The sequence below is a fragment of the Talpa europaea genome (assembly GCF_964194135.1).
Source record: "Talpa europaea genome assembly, chromosome: 10".
Taxonomy (NCBI): Eukaryota; Metazoa; Chordata; class Mammalia; order Eulipotyphla; family Talpidae; genus Talpa; species Talpa europaea.
The window spans coordinates 25,845,449-25,868,867 of record NC_140077.1 but is presented as its reverse complement, the minus strand read 5'-3'; the positions used below and the strand labels follow the sequence as shown (position 1 = coordinate 25,868,867).

Below are 23,419 nucleotides of genomic sequence, written 5' to 3'. Positions count from 1 at the left end.
CCCATAAAGACAAGAATCATGCCTTTTTTTTACTGTTGTACATCTGTTGCCTAGCACTATTCTTGGCACATAGTAAACAATCAATAAATGTTAAATAAGGAAATGCAACTTTTTGAGCTATTCTCAAAAGCATTTTTTGGTGTACAGAGACACCTTATTAGTAATTGAGGTATTCCATGTAAGTTAATGTTCTCTAAAAGTGTTCTTTAAAAACAGTAATTTTTTTCTAATTTATTTTTGTTGAAAGTATTACTAAATATATGTGACGCAATTCTCAACCTTCTGAAGTAAAATCTTAACAAATATAAACATTTCTTAATTTATCTCAGCTATAATTAAGGATATTAGTACAGTAATGTGTAATTTCTAAGAAATGTCATTGTCCCCAAACCAAATGATTATTCTTTTATGGAAAAAGAAGTATTGTGGACAGGGCAACTATTGACATTTAGACAAAGGCAATATGTACCTTAATTGAGCGATTGACAAAGTAGAACTTTAAAGCAGCAGTTCCTAAACTACTGTTGTTTGGAACAGTGAGTCATAAAGAAAGGAAACTACTGTCAAATAAGTTTAGAAAATCCTGCATTTGTACACAATTTCATTGGCACATTAAAGACTTTGAGATGTCCATCCATACCCCTTTGGAAGCCGAGACCTTGAGATACCCCTTTGAGTACCGAATACTTTTTACAAATAAAAATCTCACATCCTGCATAGCAGTGTTCTATGGCACACAGTTTAAAAACACAATTACCTGGACCATTATTGTATTACATTAATCTGTGCATTTGTAGAACTATCTGATTAAAACAGTAGCTAAGTTGTTCAATAGATGGATAAATTTTAATATTAAAATACAAATAATACAAAAATGATGAAAAGCAGTAGTAACTTTTCAGAAATAATTTGTTGAACTTCCTTTAAATAAACCCACTTGGGTGATTTTATGAAGGATGGTAATTACTAGATGATTAATGCCGCTTAAATACAGCAAACCAGTCAGTCAGTCACATAGAATAACTTATTTTTAAGAAGCATGAAACGGTAACACAGGATTGCTTGTGAAGAATGAAAAGATTTAAGTGGGAAATTAAAATACCAGCTCATGTGGAGTTCAGATCCTAACAGTTGTCAGATTCCTTAGTTAATCATCAAGTCTATTGTTATTGAGCCATAGTATGCATACTTGGAGATAATGAATATATCCATTGCTTTTCCCCTTCACTAATACACTGTATATATTTTAAATAATATGGGAAAAAAGTTAAAGGACAGATATTTTGAAAAAAATAATCTAGGCAAGTTCTGTAATTTTTGTTGTAAAGCACATCTCCCGATAATCAAAAGGAAGTACAATCAGAGTGACTTTTTTCAAGAGAACTGCACCTTTCCTTAAGATAGAAAAATCTGAGACTTGCCAAAAGAAGACCCTTAAAACAAAATGAAAACTTCCACAAGAAAAATAGTAATACTGTTTAGTGGTACTAAAATATGATGAAAAAAGTTCTAAGTCCCTTATGACTGGTGGAAATGTTCACCCATATTACTTTGCACGTTAGCTTAGCTGTGAGCACTCACAGTACAGAAGGAAGCCTCCTTTGTTCACTTGGCCTCTCCCTTGTCACCAAGTCCTCCCTGGCAAGCAAGGGAGCAGTTTCACAAAGACACATATTCCTTCTCCTGCCATCACTTGTTTGATCTGACATAGTTTCTTAAAGAATACATGTCTAAAAGTTGTTTTGGGACCCTGCTGATGCTTCTTTTTAATAATGGCACCCAGGGAAAGGTCTCGGCTTCCAAAAGAGTTCATGGACTGTTGTGAATGTTAAGCCAATCCTTTGTTTGTTTGTGTGTTTTTATCAATTCCTAGAACTTGACATGCCCTATTCATATCTGTTTCCAGTATGATTGCATTTCACTGGGGCAAGAATGTAGTCTAGGGCCTCTCTGGTGGCCTAGGAGTTAACTGTGCTGCTCCCCTCAGCAGTGTATTTCAGTAAATCCGCCTGTTGTGCTCCCCACTCTGTCTCTGGTGAATCCTTTCACCCCCTACACCTCTGGCCTACATCCTAGCTCTTCAACGCAAAAATTAATAAATGCAATCTTCTTGAAAAAAAAAAGAATATGCCGTTTTTAAAAATTATTGAACAATTAATTTAAATTTCTCGTTACTAGAATCACCAAAATCCTAAACTTTGGTAAGAGAGTCAAGAATTTAAATATGGAATGTCATCATTGTATCACTGAAAAAAAAGAGAAAGAATTGTGATATTTGTGTACAAATGTGTGTGTGTGTGTGTGTGTAAGAAGGTTCTGGGTTTTTGTTTGTTTTAGTAATAAGTGTTGGGTCAAAGGATATGCAGATTTTAAAGGCCAAGTTACTTTTTAGAATTATTATTCCAATTTGCAAAATTGTAGGCTTCCCTATATACTGTTGACTCCTAGGTCACCCTCTTCTAATATTTGGCAGACTTGGGTAAAAAATTATGTCTAGTTTTAACCTGAAATTTTTAAATACATTTTGGCCACATACAATTTTGTTTGACATGTCGCCTGTTTGTATCTTCTCATTGGGTATTTAAATAATATGTTTTTGTAGTTTCTTGGCATATTAGGATGGTAATCCTTTGCCACGTGTCATAAATCATTTCTCTACATTAGTTTTTGACTAAATTTGTGCTTCTCAATAGCCATTCTCTTTGGCTTCGTTTCCAAATTCCATACTGGTCTGGAATGTCACACTGGTTGCATGTCTCTCACCCCATGTGTTTTTTTTTTAAAGATTTATTTATTTGTACAAGAACCGGGGTACAGGCCAGATGTGTGGGAGGGTGAGAGGATTCACCAGAGACAGAGTGGGGAACAGAACAGGCAGATTGACTGAAATAACACTGCTGAGGGGAGCAGTGGGCGAGTCAGGAGAGGTCTACTGTGCCATGTGGGTTGCTCCATGGCTGGCGGGGATCTCGAACTGGCATTGCAGAGGCTGTGGACAGCTTCATAGCGCTGCGCTCACCCGCCTGCGCCACTAGGGAGGCCCTCTCACCCTGTGTTGACACCCTCACTGTTTCCCTTCTCTATAGATCCTCCCACCTCACTTGGTTTTGTCAAACTCCTTTATCCCTGATTTCCGATCTAAACATACAATGGGTCACCCCCATTCTGTTTTGCAGTTTTTCTCACTCATCTGTCATTTTTAAAAAAGAGGCAACCCCTAAAACTGCTCCTCACTTCACAGATCTGTTGTCTTATATGTGTGTCATCCAGAACTATGTTATTTTCTTTCATGAGAAAATCCAGTTCTGGCTTCTGAATACAATAGCGTGAGGAGGCTCTGCAGCTATTAGCCACAGCTATTACTAATTTGACCACTTTTATATTTTACCACTTGTAGAGAAATATGCTAGGAATGCTTTACAACTTTTTGTTGACGTTTTTTGTCTCAGTCAGTTCCTGGACAGGAATCGGTTATAACGGGTTGATTGCGTAAAGGCCCTTACATACATTTAGATCAGGGACTCTAACCTCAGGACTATGGATTGGTTTAAGGAGGTTCATGTAAAATTTTGTGTGTTTGTGCATTTTTCTGAGAAGAGGGTCCACAATTTCATATTCTCAAAGGCATCATATATGACTTAAAGACAAGTAGTTACCCACCACTGTTCTGGGGAAATGGAAAGTTGTACAGATTAAGCCAGCTCACCAAGAGCTGCCCCATTTTGATATTTATTCATTTACTAGACAAAATATTTATTCATTTACTGGACAAAATCTGGGCACTGCTTGAAGTGCTAGGAGTACAGCAGTGAACAAACTGGGCAATATCCCTTCTTATAATCTCATGTTTTTGGTGAGAGCTCCACAACAAATAATGGTGATTTCAGACAGATTCTATGGAATTTCAAATATCTTTAGGTCCTGTGAGAAAAATAGAAGAGGCTAATCACAGTAAGGTGGGCCACTCGAAATTGTGCTGTCAGGGAAAACCTTTCTGAGAATATTTGAGTAGATATCTGAATGAAATTAGAAGATATGGGGAAATAGCATTCCTGGCAGAGGAAAGAGCAAGTACATAATCCTAATGTACTATCAAGGAAGAGAAAGAACAGCAGTATGGCCATAATGTAGTGAACAATGAAATTGGGAAGGTTATCAGAGTGAAATCATGTAGGGTCTTGAGAGCCTTGTGAAGACATTTTGGATGTTAAGAATGATGGGAAGCCATTCAAGGATTTAAAGTAGATTGGGATCTTGCTCTGATTTATATTTTTAAAATATTATTATGGCTGATCTAGGGAGAATAGACTAAACAGGAACAAAACTAGTAGTCTAGGCAACAGATAACTGAATTATTATTGCTTAATAACAGGTGATGTGGTTCACTATTTTTCATGATGGCTTCTTCATGTAGACTCAGAAATTTGTTTTCAGTATTAGAAATAGTTGAATTTATCCTGAGCAGCTAGTTTGCTTTCATCTCAAGGACACTGAATTATCTAATTAACCCTGTTTTCTTTATATTAGAGCTAGAAAACGCAATAGTAAAAGATAGCATCACATGCATTTTGTATACCAGCTCCATCTTCTCTCCTTCCTTTACTTTCTCTTAGACCTGACTTTTTTCTCATTTATTAAGTTGTGTTTATCTTGTATATGTTCTTGTAAGTCGCCTTAAAACCCATTTGGAACAACACAGTGTACAAATAAACATTTGTCAGTGGAATCCTAAAATTGTCTATAGTAAAAAGCATTAGGTATATATGGATTTTTATCCCTTCATTTACTCATTCCTTTATTGAACAAATTCTTATTGAGTGGCTATTATAGCCAACCACTGGGAGAACGGAATAGTGGACAATAAAGTAAGAGATAGATAATTTGAGAGATGCCTTAATATTAATGAAATTAATGGTTATTTGATATCTTTGCCAGAGGAGACAAACTAGAGTGCAAAAAAGAAAGCCACTAAAGTATTTGGATGGTGTGATGACAAAACCACTTTTATGTAGAACGTCAGGAAACTGGGTGGAGTTCTGCTACTGTATGACCTTAAGAAACTATTTCCTGAACTATTTAACTATCTTAATGGTTTAATGACACCTATGAGTAAAAATGTACAGTTTATTTCTGGGATAGATGTTTTTCATGGCATGCTTAATCTTCATTGTTAAAATGAGAGAATTGCGTGAAACTTGGGGTCATTTGTTGAATGAGTCTGCTATTAGCAACTCCGTAGTTAGCATTCTTCAGTAGGGTGATGTTGGGACTGGTGGGCCAGATCTATGTTATGGTAAACTATAGGAAGCACAGTTCCTTGCCACAATATTGCTCGAAATGGGAAGTACCTGGACACTCACTTCCTTGTTCTTATTATTATTACCCTCACCTACATTCTTTCACTCTTTTATATGTAGTCCGATAATCCCTTGCTTCCATACCCCGAAATGGTTATAAAGTTTGGGAAATAAGTTGAGATATACTTCCTCATAGAAAGGAGAACACTGATAAAATATATACTTTATTTGACTCAAAATGAATAACTACCTAAAGGGACGTGAATAAGCCTTGGAAGTCATAAAGGAATTGTTTGGCCATAATTTCTTACCATGGAGACTGGGCGTCTGCCAAGACTTGACTTTGAAATTTCTGTCTTCTGTTTCTAATCTTAAGGCATCACAACATACAATTCTTTTGCCACTAGTCCAGTTTATTCTTTTATGATGAGGAAGAAGACACTTTTAAATAACAATTATTTCCACTATAATTAAACAAATCTTCTTTTGTTTGCATTATATTTGTTACTATATTGTATACACACTCTGCTTGCTTAAACTTGCCCCTGTGACTACTTCACAGGAACTTTCTTTAGAAGTTTTAAAGTCTTTGACTTCTTAAAGTATTAATGGGATTTGCCGAAGTTGTAGTATCTGAATGCTTGACTAGATATAGTAGCAGGAAAACAAGCTTGTTCACACAGCTCCTCCAGCACGCATTTTTCCTTAGACAATCCTAAATTCATTTGAAGTGCCAAAGAATTAAAGGAAGATGTATCTGGGTTTACTCCTGAATAAAACAAGATCAGACATCTCACAAAGTTTACCTTCAGGTTCATATATTAGAAAGGTATGCTGCCCTTTGGGAGAGCTTGGATTATAAAGGATTAGTCTGAACCTAAATGACTTTTGCCTCTCTGTCCTTTTTTGCTCAAGTGTCATAATCTTGAAAGTTGATACAGTTTTTGTGCTTAACTATATATGTGATTCATGCTCATATCTTCAGTTGTTGATGAAAATTTTGAACTCAAATTTTTACAATTATTTTAACAGTAAAGCTTAGAACTGTTTTGCCATTTGGAAAATTACCCTCTAAAATGCATTTTTGAAAAACAGAAAATAAACACCATAATAATTATAAAAACAATACATACTTATTGTTTTTGAAGGCATTTTTATTTTTAGTGATTATATATAGACTTAAAAGTGGGTACAAAAATATTTTAGAAAGGTTCCATATACATTTCACCCAGCCCCCCCCCCAAGTAGCTTCTAATATAGCTGTAGTGTATATTATCAAAAACCAGGAAATTAGTATTGCTTGCTCACTGTTTAAAACAACAAAAAAGTCAAACATAAAAAAGTATGTAAAGAGAAATTCACTTTTTTCTCCCTTTTAACTTCTAATCTTAGGTGTGTTTGCCTACAGGCTTTCTATAATGTACATTCAAGCATATACACAGATACCATTTTATGTGCACATATGTAGAGTACTTTGGGGAGAAAGTAGAATCATTTATGTTACACTTTATATTTTTCATACAATATTACATGGTTTCATTTTGATTAATATGTATCTGATTCATTCTTTATCATTATAATGTTCTATAGTGTTAATTTGCCAACAAATTCCCTTTTGTTGGTCATCATGGAGCGTCTGGTTTTTTCTAAATATAAATAATGACCCAGTTAATATCCTTATAGATATATAATGAGCTCTTATGAAACTCTTTCTGTAATCCTTTAAAGAAGTGGAATTACTTGGTACTGCCAAAATAACTATCAAAAAATGGAATACCAATCAGAATTATTTTTAAGAGATTTAACATAGCAGTATAACAAATAAAAGTAAGTTTATGGAAAATGATTATGTTGTATAACTGTGTATTTGGGCAAATACAGAGTATTTCTTATTTATAGGATAAGCATCATCTAATGGGGATGGTTTTTAGGTAAATTTACAATGTGTTATACAAGAAGTAAGTCTTTGTTTCCATAGACTGGGAACAATAGCTCAGTGTATAATTTAAAGAGAGGCAGTTCCAAATTGAAATGTTCTTAATCATCAGTTGTCTTTTTTTTTTTTAATTGAAAAAGATAGATATATGTACAGCTACCAAACTTTAGGAAGTTCTTAGAACCACCCTTCTTCAAATTCACTTTTTAAAATTTATTTATTTTTGGTGGAGAAGCTGGTGAACAAATCTGGGACCTCCCAAGTCACCCATCCACAAATTTGGATGGTTCCAGAGAACTCAACACTGAGAACATTTTGCTAGCACTGAAAAGGGATTCATTCAGCCATTTGTTTTTGTTTTTTTTTTTTTATTTTTTTTTAATAGAGGCATGTTTTATTTATTTATTTATTTGTTAGTTTGTTTTGTTTATACGTGCACTGGGTACAGTCAGAAGCACGGGAGGGTGAGAGAATTCACCAGAGCCAGAGCGGGAAGCAGAGCAGGCAGAAGGACCGAAGTACACTGCTGAGGGGAGCAGCAGGCGGCAGGAGAGGTCTGCGCGCCATGTGGGATCCTCCTCCGGTGGCTGGGGAGCAGCTGGGGATCGAACCGGCGCCGCAGAGGCCGAGGGCAGCTTCGCAACCCAGCGCTCAACCGCTGCACCACCCGGGAGGCCCCATTCGGCCATTTGTATTTATTTAAAATCAGTGTCTTTGGGCCTCCCTGGTGGCGCAAGGGGTTAAGATGCAACCTATGAAGCTATCCACAGCCACTGCAGCACGAGTTTGATCCCCAGCCAGGGAGCTGCCCACATGGCACAGCAGACCTCTCCTGTCTCACCTGCTGCTCCACTCAGCAGTATATTGCAGTCAATCTGCCTGTTCTGTTCCCCACTCTGTCTCTGGTAAATCCTCTTACCCCCCACACTTCTGGCCTGAACCCCAGCTCTTGTATGCATAAATAAATATTTTTTTTAAAAAAACACAAATAAAATCAGTGTCTTTTAGGTCAGTGGTTATGATGAAAATTTTTTACTAATATATATTGAAAGAATAAAGTTGTTAGTGGGATTGTTTAATTTGAGAATTATTTATATCATTATTGCCTGAAGTTCATTTTTAGGTATATATTACAATGATTAGTACTTAAATTAAGTAATAGTTTAGTCCCTAGAGTGTTTAATAGTTTATAGTTCTTTGACTCTTGTATTTTCTTAAATGTCAGCTCATCTGGCAATTACTTTTAGTCTGTGAATTAGTGATTTTCATGATCATGAAATCCTAGGACATTTGAACTGGAGGGGACATCAGAAGACCTAAACAAATCTCCAGACATTCTCCCCTTAACAGGTCCCTTGCTCCTGCTACCATTTTATTGTTAATATACCACAATCAAATAGAGGTGTCTCTGCCCTTTTGAAAACCTCGTGGAAGCTTCTTCCATTTCTTCCTGAGACCTGGTCAGTTTGTCATTTCTGGCACTTCCCAACCATGCGTCCCTCGTTCTAGAAGATTAAAATATTTGATTCCTCAGTGAAGTTAAGTACTTTCTCCTCATTCTTTGCACTTTTGTACCTCTTTCCTTTCCACTTTATAACCTTATTCCTGTCAGGTTGGTTCATTGTTTTGTTTACCGTTATCTCTCCACCACTTCTACCCGCTTACATTATGCCATCTGAAAACTTTCTTTCCAGCGTAAATGGTTCTACAGTTTCAGCTGTTGGGTAGAATGCTTCCTTCACCTCCTTGTCATAGATCTCTGATCATCTGTGCTGTCTGCCTCTCTATTGGCGGCTCCATGTCTTTCACATGCTGCATAATGGGAATGAGGTTGATGTCCTCCTAGTTCCCTGTTCTGTTTATAGACCATGGATCCTCCACTCTTGAGTGAAAGCTCCAGCCCCATTAGCCTCCTTCATTCATCTCTGTTATCATCAGTCTCGCACTGTTGCTTTATAGTCAGTTTATCTCTATCACACTCACCCCCCACCCAGCATTTTCCCTTCCTTCAGACTCAATGACAGGTAGCTTTCCTTAGCTCCCTATGCCCTTGACGCTGTCTTTTCAATGTGACTTTGTTTCATTATCCATCTGCCTTTCCTTTGCTTTATCCTTTTATTTTTTTAATATACTCTCCTTTTTATGTTTTTTTTTTTAAAGATTTATTTATACAAGAACTGGGTACAGGCCAGAGGTGTGGGGGCGGGAGTGAGAGAATTCACCAGAGACAGAGCAGGGACCAGAACAGGCAGACTGAGTGAAATACACTGCTGAGGGGAGCAGCGGGCGAGACAGGAGAGATCTGGTGTGCCGGGATCGAACCCATGCTGGTGTGCTGAATTGAACCCATGCTGAAGAGGATGCAAACGGACAGCTTCACAGCGCTGTGCTCAACCCGCTGTGCCACCGGGGAGGTCCTGCTTTTTACCCTTTTAATTCCCTCAGTTCAAAAACATGTTCCTATCTTTCCTATGAGAGAATGTCTTCTCTTTTCTCATTCCAGCTATTTGTAATCTTTTTTCTCGTTTGCATCTAGATTCCTTAATACAATGATTTGTAATTGATTATATCCTCTCATCTCATGTTCATTCCCCATTCCTCTACCTGCTTTGCCACACCATGTTCACTTAGGTCACCAGGGAAGACCATTTGACGTTTTTAATCATTATCTTACTTAATGTTCTTCTGCTGTGTTTGATCATGTTAAATGCATCCTGTTTATAATTCTCTTTGAAGGCTGTGCACTGTTTAATGTTCTTTTCTTGTCACTTTCATGGCTTCCTTTTCCTACTCCTTAAATGTATGTCTAAGGTTTCTATCCCCAGAAGACTGCTCTCTCTATACTTTGCCTGGGTGAACTCACTCATTCTAATTCTGCATCTGACTCAAACTGCTCTATTCCTTAGATACATATCCAACCTCTTGGTAAATAATTCCACTGGGGGGGCCTCCCTGGTGGCGCAGGCGGTTGAGCGCAGCACTGTAAAATGGTCCACAGCCTCTGCAGCGCCAGTTCCATCCCCACGACCTTGGAACAACCCACATGGCGAGCACACCTCTCCTGTCTCACCCGCTGCTCCCCTGAGCAGTGTATTTCGTCAGTCTGCCTGGTCTGTTCCCCGCTCTGTCTCTGGTGAATCCTCTCACCCTCCCGCGCATCTGGCCTGTACCCCGGTTCTTGTATAAATAAAATAAATCTTAGGGGAAAAAAAAAGATAATTCCACTGGGATGTGTGTCCCTCATCCTGTGTGGCCAAAGCTATCAACACATCAGTTTCCCTTCATTCTTGTATCAAATATTTTTCCACATCCTTTATTTTGGTTGATGACACCCCTCTGCCGTGTCCTACTTCCAGTCAGTCTTTGTACCCTAGGGATTTTTCATCCTATGCAGTTCTCAAACCCTCCTCTTTAACTACTGCCTACTACACATCTATCCTCTTCTTTCTGTCACAACTACCTACTTGTCTGTCCCAGTATATTTCCCAACAGTGCTATGTATCACAACAGTCTCATAATTACTTCTTCTACTTTTGTTTTTTTTTCCTCCTCAAATCCATTCTTCACATAGTTGCTGGAGTTACCTATTTAAGTGATTAATCACCCTATGTCAGCTCCCTTGTTTAAAATCTTTCTTTTTTTTTTAAGATTTATTTTTATTTTATTTATACATACAAGAAGGGGCATGCAGGCCAGAGGTGTCGGGGTGTGTGTGTGTGTGTGTGTGTGTGTGTGTGTGTGTGTGTAGTCACCAGACAGAGTGGGGAGCAGAACAGGCAGATCTACTGAAATTTACTGCTGAGGGGAGCAGTGGGTAAGTCAGCTGTGCCATGTGGGTTAGCTCCCTGGCCAGGGATCAAACTCATGCTGCAGATAGCTTGATAGTGCTGAGACTTAACCCCTTGCACCACCAAGGAGGCCCATTGTTTAAAATCTTTCAATGACAACTCTAAGTTCCAAAATAAGACCTCCATGTCCTGCACTGGCCCTGGCTCCGGCCCCTTCTCCAACCTATCATAATTCTCTTACTCATATTTTAGTTCAGTCTCTCTCTTTTTTATTATTGATCATTTAAAATTTTTCTTTTGGTAACAGGTTTACTACACGTACCTTATTTAAAGTTTGGCATCCCTAGAGTAGGTGACACTCCCCATAAGCACAGCTGTTTCTCATCTTCACAGCCTTTTCTCATGCTGTGTCATCTGCTTGAAAACCCACTGCCCTTCCCTTAACTCCTTTTACAAGATTCATTTTGGCTACCACCTAAAGAGTCTTCTTGGGTTTATGCCTTATCTCCCTCACGCCCTCAGCAAGATTGACTGCTCTAATAATAATAATCTATACATAATTGTCTCAGTATTATTGGCATGTTAGGCCATTATTATATTTGTGTGACTCTCTCTTTATTACATTTAAAAACTCCTTAAGGGCCTCCCCTGGTGGTGTAGCGGTTGAGCTCTGGGTTGCGAGGCTGCCGGCAGCCTGTGCAGCACCAGTTCAATCCCTGGCCACCGGCAAGGGTGGTCCCACCAAAAAAAAAATAAATAAATAAATAAATAAATACTCCTTATTTCCTACGACTGGGTCATCATCTTTTCATTTGTAGTGTCAAATAGTGTTTCACATGCAAACACAATCCCTGCATTTTATAGAAGTGGTTGAGATCCAGAGTCTACAACTCCCTTAAATTAAATGATTGATTAAAAATGTAAGTTGCTTTATTAAAAAAAGAAAACTGAGTTGGCCAGGAGTTTAATGGGACATAGATCATGGACATACATACACTATTGATATCATAAGAAATAGCACTTACTATCCAAGTAAAATACAATTGCAAACAAATAATATTCTTGGAGTATTGGTTAGATGAGTCATCTAAGACACATGATTTCTCTCAACTGAATTATGCCAATTTCTAACATTCTGAAGTACCATAGCCAATTATCAGATAGTTTAAAGTTACGAAAAAAGTTGGCTGATTTTAAGTTGTAATGTTTGTTGAATCCTTCCTTAAAATCATTAAATGCTTTCTTAAATATCCCAGATTTTGTAAGAATTCTATTCCTTTTAAAAACATTTTCATTTATTTTCAACTAATCTGTAAATACCAAAGGAACACTCTGAACTTTCTTACCTGTTTGTTTCCCTGCACTCCTCTTCTTTGTCCTCCTAATTATCAACAGACTTTACCTCCTCATTTGTGTTGAAGGCACTGAGCCAGGCACTGATTTTTGTATTACAAAGAAGAGACGCTATGGCTTGAGTTTTTTCTGATGGCCTAGTGTAAGATGTTTATGCAAAGTGTCAATGGAAACAATTATCTTAACAGGATGACACAGCCTATTTTGCTTAGAAATGTCCTAATTTCCTGTTTAGGTTATCCAGAGGTCAGGTAGGGATTTCCTTTTGCACTCCCATAGTGCAGACTCACATGCAAGCCTTACTGACTCAGATCACCATCCATTTAATTCCACTAGCATTTATCTTCCCAAGAAAATAAATCCTTCCCCTGAAGTTTTTATTTAGTTTTTCTTTTTGTATTTGCTGCTGTCGCCTGCAGTGAAGGTATGATGCCAAAAAATATTTACCAATAGCTGCTGCTTAGCTAAGCTGCATCTTCAAGTTCGTTGCTAATCCATTTTTCAAAGTTCGTGTGCATGCCTTCATTACTCAGAATGTCACAGTAGTGTGACTGTTGCCCTACCCAGAATCTATTACCTTACACTCAGGCAAGCACCCGACCCCAAATCAGCCTTGACTATATACGCTGTATATAGTGAATATTCACCTTAGTGAATCAGTGTCAGTGTGGCTTGATAACTGCCCTAACTGTGTTCTTATTTAATTATGCCTTGAGTCTTTGGGAAAAAAAAAAAAATTTTATCTGTTGAAACAGACTAAGTAGCAAGGGTTCTAACATGCTTATTGAGTAAATTATTATACCTGACAGAAGGTAATCACATATACTGTCAGGTCTGGAAGTAACTGGATAATTAGGGATTAAAACATTATCTAACATAAGAGAAATAAGTGCCCTTTAGAATCTAGAAAAATAAACTAAGTACATTTTAAAAATTGTTTGAGTAAAGACTATAAAATCTATTATATGAAAGAAAGATGCCCCCTGAAATTCTCACCAAGCTATGATAGTATTTGTTTGTCTTTAACAGATCCTTAGTTTCCTTATTTCCATCATACTAAATAAGTTCAGTTAACTCTGCATTCCTTTGGGAATGCAGGTCAAATTGGTAAAGTGTTTGTATTTGTGTTCTAGGATATAAAACTGGGATCTTATCTCTAGAAAGCAGTACAAATGAGATGCGCATCTGAAATTCAGTTCACCACTTCACCAACGATTTCTTAGAAGGATTAGAACTGGGGTCTCTATTTTTTTACTGACTCCTAAGGTATTATTACCATGGAAACTACCCCCTGTTTTATCCTGAAGCAGTTGGGATTTAATGGTCTTAGTTTGTTTCATTTATTTCAAATGGCCTGAGTTCCAGCTTAAAGAATTCCCTGATAAGATAAAGAATTCCCTACAAAATACTGCAGGGCTGAGTATTTTGTTTTAATTTTGTTTACCTTTGTTTTTTCCAAAAGCCAAAAGTCAGTGTGTCTAACTAATGACAAATTTTAAATAATATGTTTTATTTGACTTACTAAGGCTTTAGAGTAAAACATTTGACTAATTTTATTGAAAACTAAATTAATCCAGGCATTAGATTCTTCAAGTTTTCATTTGCGTATTTTAAGCCACAACTATGCAGAGGAGGGACAGTGGATATCCACTTAGATCCACTTACAAATTTTTAAAAAGTGGTTATTCCCTCCCTATTGTTGTTCTTAACAGTTGCACTATAAAGGAATAAATAAAGAAATCCTAGCCTATGTTAGCTTCCTTCAATCAAGCAACTGCAATCTTCTGGAATTTAGAACATGTTGACATATAGTTTTTCTTCTTTGGGTAATTCATATTGTCTTCCTTTGTTTAAGTTCTTCCAAAGTTAATTCATACAAGCAGATCTTACTTTTTTGTCGCTTCAGTGAAGCAAAATGACTCATCAGAGAGAATTGAAAGTCTGGTGAACACCTCTCATCATGAGTTTCAAAGTTTGATTTCCTTAGTATGGGAAGTTTGAGCTTCATTGGTGAAGTCATTACACAACTACCTACCTGTTATGTAAGTGTGGCAGATGATATGATGAATCTGGACAGAAAATTGAATGATTATTTAACCTGTTTGATGATGGCATCACTGGTTTGCAAAAGGTAATCTAAGGAGCAGAAGTTTCGTTGTGAAATATGTAGTGTGGGGCCTCCCTGGTGGCGCAAGGAGTTAGATGCAACCTATGAAGCTATCCGCAGCCACTGCAGCATGAGTTCTATCCCCAGCCAGCTACCCACATAGTGCAGCAGACCTCTCCTGACTCATCCGCTGCTCTCCTCAGCAGTGTATGTCAGTCAATCTGCCTGTTCTGTTCCCCACTCTGTCTCTGCTGAATCCTCTCACCCCCCGGACCTCTGGTCTCTACCCCAGTTCTTGTATGCATAAATAAATAAATCTTTAAAAAAAGGAAATATGTAGTGCATCCTATACAAAAATTAGCTGATAGTAATAGAACTTTCAGAATAATTACAAGACATTACTAAAAATTCAGGATATCTTTATTAATAACTTACATATAAATTAGATGATAACATAGCCACCTGATAAATATATAAGATATGGGTTCAGTGTAGACTTATAAAATTCTGTTCTTAAAGGTAACATATTCCTTTTATCTCAACATACATTTACATGGTGCATATTATATATTAGCCACTGATCCAGATATGAATAAGATACAGATAATTATATAAAACATGTCATCAGCTTTGAGGCACTTGCAAAGTACATTGGGAGAAAGAATGGCACTTTAACTATTGGAATATTGCATCTTAGCATGAGATAGCCATGAATCACCCATTTGATTTTTTTTAGTGGGTAGACTGGACACAAATTCACCCATGGTATCAATATTCTGTGGAAAAAAAAAGTACTGTGATAGAGATATGTGGATGACACTGTGAAGACAGAAAACAGGAGCAACCTAGATAGTCTGGTGGGGCCTCTTGTGAGAGGTGAATCCAGACTTAAATTTTATGAAATAAATATAAGTTCCTGGGTGAAGTTGGAGAACTCCGCTACACACAGAGGAGAAGAAAATGAGCAACATGCTCTGGAATCACCGTGGTTTGTAAGAGAACTATGAATGTTTCCTTGTTTAGGAACTTAAATTACAAAGCAGGAAGGGGAGCCAAGAGGTTGACCTGGATCAGGGGCAAGAGAACTTTGTATGTCATGTTAAAGAACATGAACTTTATCTTGCAGAAGTTGGGGAGCCATTGCCAGTTTTAAGCAAATGAGTGGTATGGTCAGATTTGTATTTTATCTGGATCTCTTGGCAACAGCATGGAGGTTGATGGATCTAGGGTATTAGATGGGAGAATTATTCCCCAAGGAAGCTATTACATATCTGAACTAGGACAGTAGTAGTGGTGGTGATGGTGGTGGTTGTGGTGGTGGGAATAGTGATGGAAACTAGGAAACAAGTAAATTCAAGAAATATATAGGAGGTTAAATTGGCGCAATTTGGCAATAAGTTAAATGTGGAAGGGTGTGTGTGTGTGTGTGAGAGAGAGAGAGAGAGAGAGAGAGATGTCAAAAACAGACTGTTGAGGAACTTACAGATTTCTGGTTTGAGTAATTAGTTAATTAGTTAAGTGCTCCTCTTAATATGGGACCCACCTTATAATATCAGGATGCTGAGTTAAGTACTCTTGTGATTAAAGAAAAACAAGTCACATAAGGGTAGTATAAAAGCCAAAACCACATTTGTCTGTTTGAGGCAAATTTACTTGAGGAAACTCTAAAATGTTTTCTTGTTTTGAATAACTAAAGGATTTTTGTTTTTCAGAACTAAATCATAAAAAATTCTAGATAATAATGTTAACATCTTTCTGCATCCATAAAAATCTTTAGTCAAATATTTATTTGTTATTTGGGTTTAAATATATATGTAAAATATATTTATTATTATAATATTTAAAATATATAAATATTTAGGCCCTGATTGCCCAAATATTTTAAAATTCAACTCTAAAAGGTACTAATTTTTTTTGTTACTGAATGGAGAGTCAAAAGATACTCTTAAAAGTTCATGTAGGGCCTCTCCTGGTGGCACAGAGGTTGAGCGCTGGGCTGTGAAGCTGCCCGCAGCCTCTGCAGCACTGGTTCAATCTCTGGCCGCTGGCGAGGGTCCCACATGGTGCGACAGACCTCTCCTGCCGCCCACTGCTCCCCTCAGCAATGTGTTTCATCAGTCTGCCTGTTCTGTTCCCCGCTCTGGCTCTGGTGAATCCTCTCACCCTTCCCCCCCACACACCTCTTGCCTATACCCCAGTACTTGAGTGCATAAAGAAAGAGTTTACGGCCTCCCTGGTGGCACAAGGGGTTAAGACACAACCTATGAAGCTATCCGCAGCCACTGCAGCATAAGTTTGAGCTCCAGCCAGGGAGCTACCCACATGGTGCAGCAGACCTCTCCTGACTCGCCCACTGCTCCCCTCAGTGGTGTATTTCAGTCAATCTTCTTGTTCTGTTTCCCACCCTGTCTCTGGTGAATCCTCTCACTCCCCGCACCTCTAGCCTGTACCCTGGTTCTTGTATGCATAAATAAATCATTTTTTTAAAAAAGTTTATGTAACAAATTTTACTCCTAGATATGTACTCAAGAGACATAAAAATGTCCACATAAAAACTTACACATGGAATGTTCATTACAACATTAAAAATAGGAAATGGAAATAACCCAAATGTCTGTAAATTGATGAGTGGGTAAACAAAATGTGGTCTATCGATGATATGGAATATGATTTGGCAATAAAAAGGAGTGAAGGTAATCATACATCTACAGCATGGGTGGACCACGAAAACATTATGCCAAGTCAGAGAAGTCAGGCACAAAGGCCCACTTGGTATGTACTCCCATTTGGGGATGACTGCTAATGGGCATAGGGATTCTCTTGGGTGATTAAAAATGTTCTGAAAAAGAATGGTGGTATAAGTAAACCCTCATTATGCGATAACGATAATATAAAACAAAAATAGAAAAATAAGCATTTTTATAGATTTTGAGGTATAGTCATCAGAATCAGAAACAGAAAGCTCTGACTATGATTGCTTGAGAATGGGATGGGTAGGATTTGAGAATGGGATTGATTTTAACTATGTATTACTTGAGAATTTAATTTTAATAAATTAACCACATAAAAGCATATATATGTACCTCCCTATATGCCATTTTAGCCAGGGCAGTAACCAAAAAATTCAAGTTAAAGCAAATATGGATGTGTATAAACTGATTATGTAGGTTCTACTTACATAAAGTCCAAACCCACCTAATAGTTAACTAGGACTATTACATAGCATCTGTTAAAAATACCTCCTGAACACTCTTCTGCTGTGTGCAGTTGACCTGAGTGAAGTTCTTTAAACAACTCCTGCTTCACCAAGTGCTCAGAGGTCACTCCTGACCCTCACATAGGTGCCTGCAAGTGGAAAGGCTGACCGAGAGTTGGCTTGGCAAATGGGGTATCTGAAGAGGGAGGTGTGGGTTAGGGGTCAGGCGTGTCTAAAAGCCAGAAGGTCACTTGAGGGGAATTAACATCTGGGGGTAAAAAGTAAGATGGGTAGGACCTCCCTGGTGGTGCAGGCGGTTGAGCGCAGGGCTGCGAATCTGTCCGCAGCCTCTGCAGTGCCAGGAGCCGCAGAGCAACCCACAGGGCACGGCAGACCTCTCCTGTCTCATCCACTGCTCCCCTCAGCAGTGTATTTCCATCAGTCTGCCTGTTCTGTTCCCCTCTGTGGGTGAATCCTCTCCCCCTCCCGCACATCTGGTCTGTACCTCACCGGTTCTTATATACATAAAATAAATCTTTAAAAACAAAAAAAGTAAGGTGGGTAGAAACAGTGATGCTGCTTTGCAAATGTGGTGTTTTGGAATAGCTGGAAAGAGTGTAAAGTCAGGTATCTTTAAAAATCACTTGGAGTTCATCATTTGATTTCTATTTAGAAACATCTGTTTAGAGAAAGGACTTGTATTCCCCTCCCCTCCATTGTCACTAATATCATAAGACCCATTTCCCTGACTCCCTGGTGCCTAATTACTCATATTTCTTCCCTGAAGCTGTATTCAGGGCTAGGATTTTTGTTGGTGTAAAATTCTCTGAAGCACACCCTTGTTTTGGCTTTGTTTTTTGGAGGCAAAGGAAAAATGATCTCCTGGTTTACTTTTGGAATCTGCAGAGGAACTCTGAGGTCCCAGGTGGATTTGGTGTTTAGAAAAGGGAATTTGGGGGACTAAGGTTGACCCTGAGCCCCCAGGTCACTGTTCACATTTACAAAAGCAAACCTGGTATCCCCAATTGCTTTTCTCTTGAGGTTGGCTTAACTTTATTTATCTTCTGTCTTGGGTCACTGCCCCTGAGGTGCTTCAAAAGCAAAACCCAAAAGACCCAAAACAAAGAGAGCTAAACCAGATTCAAGGGAAAAATGACCTGGCTCTCTGGGTTCGCTTTTACAAAGCCACAAAGTGACTTCAAGAGTTCCATAGAATGGTTTTAAGTCGGTCTAGATTCATTGTGTGATTTGCACAAAGTGATCTCAACAGGTCTGAGACCCCAAGTTTCTTGGGCGTGCAGATACGGAGTGAGACTTAGGATGGGAAACTGTCAGCAAGCTAAATACATCGACACAAACGCGTTCTTCAGTGATTCTGAAGCGATTCAACTATTTTGAGCGTATAAATGGGACCACCCATGTAACCATTTTCCCCCTTAAGCTGAATCTTTTTGTTTGCTGGACACACACACTGAAAGCTGAGGAAGTGAAACTTACAACTCACTTACAAATATTGGCATAAATCCACTTTATGTTATCAGATTAGTTATGAAGGGTATTTTTGAATCCTTGGTGAAAAAAGAAGTTAGGATACTAATTTTAGGTAATCTTATAGATCATGATGAGACAGAGCTGAGGCACATTATTTTGCTATTCATTTTTATATGATCCATACTTCACTTACTTCCCAAAAAGATTTAAGGTGGAATTACTTTACTCAACTATTGAAACAAACCCATTTACAGAACTTAATACCAAGTTTCTTCATAATATGCCTGATTTTATCCTTTAATAAGTAATTGTACAATTGCTTCTGGATAATCTAGGGAAGATTTTTGTTTTTGTTCATGCTTGATCTACATCTTTGAACTATGTTAACTAATAAAATCACCTGTTGAGACTATGTCTTACTATTAATTTACAAGACAGAGAGATTTTGCACAATTAATAACAAATGTATTATTTGTATACTGCCATCATGGGAAGCATTTGAGAGGGAGTAGTGAGGTTTTCTGTAATTTGGGTTTTAAATTAAGGACATAGGGTGTCCTGTGAAACTTGATGGAATGTGAGGGACAGTCCCCAAGGTGGTGGCTCTTTTTGTGGAGTGAAGGCCTTAGTGGTTGTATTTGGCAAGAGTTTCCTCATTCCTTCCTATCACATTCTGGCTTCTGAGCAGTCACCTACTTTTTAAACTATTCCAAAGAACAGGGATCATGCTTTTTGGGCAAAACAGGCTTCTAGAAATGGGCTCAGTTCATAAATTTATTTTTATTTTTTTATGGATACAAGAGCTGGGGTGTAGGCCAGAGGTGTGGGGGAGTGAGAGGATTCAACAGAGACAGAGTGCGGAGCAGAATAGGCAGATCTACTGAAATACACTGCTGAGGGGAGCAGTGGGCAAGACAGGAGAGGTCTGCTGCACCATGTGGGTAGCTCCCTGGCTGGGGATCAAACTCATGTAGCAGTGGCTGGCAACAGCTTCATAGTGCTGAGACTTAACCCCTGCGTCACCAGGGAGGCCCCTAGAACTATACTTTAAAAGGTGAAAAAGAACCTGGTTGTGGATGGTAAACATATTAGTGCCTTTTTTTTCCTCTAGGAGGGTCACTTAACTCTATTAACATCAGATCCAATACTTTGCCATGAGGGAATCTGTCCTCTAGCAATGTCCCAGTGAAAGCCTGGGGTAGATGGAGGGAAGCCAGGTGTCTCCGTCATTTGTCCTAGTTTTCCTGCAAACCACACCAACCTTGGCATGTTTCAGAGCCTTGTCAGCATTAGTCTGAGTAGTCCTGAGGGTGCTCATTTTTTGTGTTCATCAAACGAGAAAAGCACCCAAATTAACTTGGAATAGTGGTCTGGCATCATTAATAACTTATTTATTTCTTGAATGTTTACTGAGTGTTCATACTGTGCTGGACACTCTTTGGGTGTGCCTGCCTAGCTTTGTGAAGTTTGCTACTACTTATTAAATGCCATATTCTACATTTGAAAAATCCTTACACACATGGAAATAAGAAATCAGAGACTGAAAACAGCTTGCTTGCTTTCCACTCACATCCACGTGTCCTTTGGGGCACAGACACTGAATTGGTGCTCAGGCTATAGCCCTAGACTGAGAATTATGAATAAGCAGTCACTCACTCCTACAAAGATCAGTCTCTATCTTATTTAATAGTACATTGATAGTATTTCTTCATGTTACTATAAATTAAGATTTTTTGTGTGAAATTTTTTTTAAAGATTTATTATGCATACAAAAACTGGGGTACAGGCCAGAGGTATGGGGGATGAGAGGATTCACCAGAGACAGAGTAGGGAGCAAAACAGGCAGATTGACTGAACTACACTGCAGAGGGGAGTAGCGGGTGAAACAGGAGAGGTCGGCTGAGCCATGTGGGCTAGCTCCCTGGCTGGGGATCGAACTTGTGCTGCAGTGACTGCCGATATCTTGATAGTGCTGCGACTTAACCCCTTGTGCCACCAAGGAGGCCTTATGTGAAGTTTTTTATGTGTAATTTCTTCATGTTAACACCAAAATGTTACTTGTTTCCTTGTTGACCGTCTCCCTTTCACTTTGAGAACAGGGACTTCTGGTGCCTAGTACAGTAACTAGCATGTTATAGGTGGGCAGTCAGTACTTATTGACTGAATAAATGACTTCTCTCTATCAGTGGCCCTTTTATCTGCATTGCCAATGTATTCCTTACCCATTGATGTGCAAATTTGTGCAGCTCTCTGTATATATACAAGTCAACTATGTATTTCTATAATGTCCTAGTGTAAAAATTTAGATTAGGTTTGTCTGCATGAGGGCAGGTAGGTTAAATTTTGTTGTTCTTGTAATTTCTAGTGATGAGATGTCTGACCTTATGTGAAAATCATAAATATATTTATGTATCTAGGAATGTCTGTACTGTGCCATAGAAGAGCCTGTTCTCTCTGTAGTTAGAGCTGGTGTAGGCTTTTTATTCATTAGGTAGGTTCCTCCTCTTTCACCTGGGGGTAGATCAGCACAAGAGAAAAAGAGATTATTTTAAGGTTTGTTCCTCTTCCAAATCCCAAAGGTCATGTTGCTAAGCCTTTTGGAAAGAAAGGAGATCACAGCCAGTATATTAAGTGGTTACTTTCTGCTGACTGTGCCCATCCCCATACACACTTGTGAAAATACATGCATTTACCTAAAAGGGGAATCCTACAAATAAAGCTTTTGTTGGCAACTATGTGAGGATTTCTCATCATTGGCATTTATTTTAATATATAAATATGTAAACCTTATTTCCAGCTCTAGAGTTAATACATAGCCATTGTCAATATTAATGAGAACTATAATATACCACATAAATAACAACCACTCTATTTTCTCAAATTTCTTTCCAGTCTTATTTGATGGACTTTTATGTAATTTAGTAACATTTGTTAAAACATTCTTCCATATATAAAATCCTCTACAAACATGAGTTTTAATAACCACATGATATTCATTGTATACATTGAGATTTAAGACTATTGTTTTCTTCCTGTTTTTGATAACACAGATAATGCTTTGTGCATCTTTTTTTTGTGCATCAATATCCTTGTGGATAAATTTTTGTCTATTTCATGAAGTTAAATTCCTAGAAGTAGGCTTACTGAGTCAAAGGAAATAGCCATTTTTATGATGTTCTTAAACATAAATGACAAAATCACATTCCAGAGAAGTTCCGCCAATTTGCTTTTCACCATGGAAGTGTAACTTTTCCTTCTTGTGAAGGAAACAATGTACTCGTTTCCAAACCACAGTCAAAAATTGAAGAACTTTTAAATAAGTTTCCTGGTGTTAGTTTTTTTTTTTTTCAGACAGTATATTCTTAAACATTGTCTTACTATGGTTTCTGTGCCTATGTTTTAAATTTCAGTGTGGCCTAAAATGCCATCTGAAGAAAATTGAGAGGGTTTTTTATGTTGTTGTTGTTGTTTTTTGTTGTTGTTGTTGTTTTAAGTATCAGGCGTTGTTCATATTTTCCTCATAGGGTCTTCCTCCTATAAGGAAATTAATAACTATATATTGCACAGGGAGAGAGTCGCCCAAGTCTCTTAACTTCCTAAGGAAGAAATGACTTCTTGTAATCTTTCTTTAAATTTTAATCAGCGCAGATGTTTTATCCCTCTGAATCTGTGGGTAGGCTCACCTATCTTTTGGGTAAATGCAAGTGCTTCCTTCATTTGAAAGCAAAACCAATAAATACACTCCTTACTTTTAAAGTGAGTTAAAACAAAAAGAAAGAATAACATACTAAAAACTGAAGGAAGTTACTGAGTAAAGTATTTAGCTTTCTGAAACAATTCAAATGGGGATAGGAAGTTGGTTTTAAATGGCTTAAAGGGGATTAGGGTTTTAAAGTTGGATAAGGAGTTTGGTGCTTTGGTTTAGGCATGGCATTGCTTTTAAAAGATTACTTCCATATTTGACAACAGTTCTAACTGGAGATTATAAAGCAAATAGCCAGTTTTAAAACACTGTGGAAAACAAGAGGGTTTCTTTTTTGTTGTTGTTTGTTTATACAAAATAATCATGTAGCATTAACAGGCTGGGTTCTGAAGCCCTCATTTCATAATTACTGAGGATCTATCACCAGGGAGAATCCAGTAGAGATTGTTTAATGCACTTAATTGAGATTATCTGAGCTTTTGGTTTAAATTATTTTGGGAAAAGTCTAGGTGCAAACAGCTTCTTTGAAAGGTAAACATATTTAACCT

The 23,419-nt window shown here is 37.9% G+C and overlaps 1 protein-coding gene across 1 annotated transcript in view; it reads left to right on the top strand.

Annotated features, from left to right (window-relative positions):
* EXOC6 (exocyst complex component 6) overlaps positions 1-23,419 on the top strand; it is a gene marked incomplete at both ends in the record, with an annotated part of 175,824 nt that overhangs the window by 149,825 nt on the left and 2,580 nt on the right. The gene's annotated exons all lie outside the window — the stretch shown is intronic.